This window comes from Arachis hypogaea, chromosome 12 (genome assembly GCF_003086295.3).
Source record: "Arachis hypogaea cultivar Tifrunner chromosome 12, arahy.Tifrunner.gnm2.J5K5, whole genome shotgun sequence".
Classification (NCBI taxonomy): domain Eukaryota; kingdom Viridiplantae; phylum Streptophyta; class Magnoliopsida; order Fabales; family Fabaceae; genus Arachis; species Arachis hypogaea.
The window spans coordinates 69214900-69217914 of record NC_092047.1 but is presented as its reverse complement, the minus strand read 5'-3'; the positions used below and the strand labels follow the sequence as shown (position 1 = coordinate 69217914).

The window sequence follows — 3015 nt, the reverse complement described above, 5'->3', positions numbered from 1 at the left end:
TTGAAAATGAGCTGTTCATCATGTATTCTCAAAATTAGCTCTCCTTGTTCTACATCTATGAGCGCTCTAGCAGTGGCTAGAAATGGCCTTCCCAGAATGATAGGGTGTAGGTAGCTTTCCTCCATGTCCAAAATGACAAAGTCTGTGGGGAAGAAATAATTTCCCACTTTCACCAGCACATTCTCAACTACCCCTTCAGCTTGCTTCTGAGTTTTGTCAGCCAGTTGTATGATTACATCAGTGGATCTCACCTCATTCAGTTGTAGCCTCTTCATAAGAGTCAGAGGCATCACATTTATACTAGCTCCTAGATCACAGAATCCTCTGTCAATTTTTGTTTCCCCTATGATGCAGGGGATATGAAAACTTCCTGGGTCTGTTTTCTTAGAGACTATGTCCTTCTTGATGAGGGCACTGCATTCTTTGTTCATTATTACAGTTTGTCCTCCCTTCAAAACTCTTTTCTTGCTCAGCAATTCCTTTAAATACTTGATATGTGTAGGCATCTGCTGGAGAATCTCAAGAAAGGGAATATTGATATGGAGAGACTTAAATGTCTCTAAAAACCTTGAATAGGTTTTCCCTTTTTCACCTCCTCCTAACCTTTGAGGAAATGGTGCTTTTGGTTGGTATGTTTCCAGCATGCCTTTTTGTAGTTCATTGGCTTGCTCAGTTTCACTTTCCTGCTTAGCTTCTTCCACACCTTCCTTCAAGATTTCTGGCTCCTGTTCTGAGGGTCTGATTCCTTCTTCTTCTGAGACTTCCTTCAATATGGTGATGGCCTTGCATTCTTCCCATCTCACTCCCTTTTGTTCCCCTTTAGGATTCTTTTCTGTGTCACTAGGGAACACTGCAGTTGACTTGGGGGCCTGTTGAGATAGCTCTCCTATTTGAGACTCCATCCTCTTGAGTCTTTCACCATGGTTCCTTAAGGTAGATCTCACATCATCCCTAAAGCTTTTCAACTCACTTATGTCCTGACCCATGTTTGCCAGCATTCCTTCTATCCTGTTTAATTGATCTTGAAATTGTTGGTTCGGATTAGGTTGGGTAGGTTGATTATTTTGGCCATGATATGATGGTTGGGAGTAAGTGTTTTGTGTGGCTTGGTATGATCTTTGGTTGGAGTTTTGGTATGTGGACTTGTTATGTTGGTTTTGCTGGTTGCCCCACCCAAAGTTTGGGTGGTTTTTCCAGCCTGGGTTGTAAGTGTTGGAATGTGGATCATATGGTTACCTTTGTTGATTTCCTACATAATTGGCCTCTTCCCAATCACCTCCTTCAGTGCTTACTTCCTCTTGATCTTGTGTGTGTATTGCAGCCACTTGCTTTGTTTCTAATTTCCTGGTGAGCTCTGCTAATTGCTTGGCAAACACCTTGTTTTGGGCTAAAATTGTATCAACATGGTTCAGCTCCATGACTCCCTTAGTGTTGTGTCTCTCTGAAGCATAGTAGTACTCATTCTCAGCCACTGTCTCAATCACTTCAATGGCTTCTTCCACAGTCTTTTTCCTGTTCAATGAACCTCCTGATGAATGGTCTACAGCCTTCCTTGATTCATAAGAAAGTCCATTATAGAAAATATGCAATTGCACCCAGTCATGGAACATGTCTGGTGGGCATTTCCTTGTCAAATCCTTGAATCTCTCCCATGCCTCGTAGAGAGTTTCACCATCTTGTTGTCTAAACGTCTGAACCTCAGATCGAAGCCTATTGACCTTTTGTGGGGGGTAGAAACGTGCCAGAAACTTGCTTTCCACCTCGTCCCATGTTGTTAGGCTCCCCCTTGGGAATGATTCCAGCCACTTAGCTGCCTTGTCCCTAAGTGAAAATGGGAACAAAAGCAGTTTATAGGCATCTTCCTGGACTCCATTGGACTTCACAGTGTCGCAAATTCTCAGAAATTTTGTGAGATGTTGGTTTGGGTCTTCATTAGCACTTCCACCAAATGAACAATGATTCTCCACAAGTGATATTAGCTGTGGTTTGAGCTCAAAATTGTTGGCCTGAATGGGTGGTTTCTGGATGCTGCTACCACAATTCCCAGAGGTTGGGTTTATGTATGAACTAAGAACCCTCCTCTCAGGAATGGCATTGTTTCCATCAGCTCTCTCATGGTTGTGAACTTCTCTATCCATGTTGAGATCTAAAGCTTCCTCAAAATTGTCCTCAGATTGTCCTTCAGATTCCTCTTCTCCCAGTACTCTCTTCCCTCTTGCTTCCCTTCTAAGTCTATGAAGGGTCCTCTCTGGTTCGGTATATGGAGGAGTTGATGTCTCTCCTCTCCTACCTGTCATACAAGAACACAGCACAGGCAACAAACAAGTGAAATACTCTTGGTTAATGGAAGAGTATGGTCAGAGCAGTTGAGGAATTAATTCAAACAGTTAGTGAGTCAGTGAGTTAGTTGCTTGAATTTAAAGGCATAAAGAAAGAAAGCATGTAACAGAGTGCAGAAATTAAAATTCAACAAGTAACTTGTACTGAATTAATCAAAACAAAAAAAAATGCTCAATCTAGTTAACTTCCAATTTGAGAATTGTCAATCGAAAACCAATCCCCGGCAACGGCGCCATAAACTTGATGCGCATAAACTTGTTATGCTACGATTTAGGAAATTGCACGATCGGCAAAATTCCTTCCGGCAAGTGCACCGGTTATCGTCAAGTAAAAACTCACAATAGAGTGAGGTCGAATCCCACAAGGATTGGTTGAGTGAGCAATTCGGATTAGAAGTATGTTCTAGTTGAGCGGAATAAAAAATTAGATGAGAATTGCGGAATGTAAAATTGGCGGGAAACGTAAATGACAAGAAATTGAAATGGCGGAATCTTAAATTGCATGAATTAAAGAGCAGAAGCTAAATTGCTGAAATTAAAAGGGAATGGGGGTGATTGCATGAATTGAGTTGCAGAATGTAAAGAGAAAGTGGAAATCAGAAATGGGGAATTCATTGGGTTATAGGAGATATTGAGATCTCCGAATCAAAACATGTTTATCTCTTCCTCAACCAAT

The 3015-nt window shown here is 41.5% G+C and overlaps 1 non-coding gene across 1 annotated transcript; it reads left to right on the top strand.

The window, feature by feature from the left end:
* Window positions 1–1608: 1608 nt before the first annotated feature.
* Window positions 1609–1712, top strand: LOC112731853 (small nucleolar RNA R71). The gene has a single exon (XR_003167608.1). It is a non-coding gene; the product is annotated as a small nucleolar RNA R71 (small nucleolar RNA).
* The last annotated feature ends 1303 nt before the right edge of the window (window positions 1713–3015 follow it).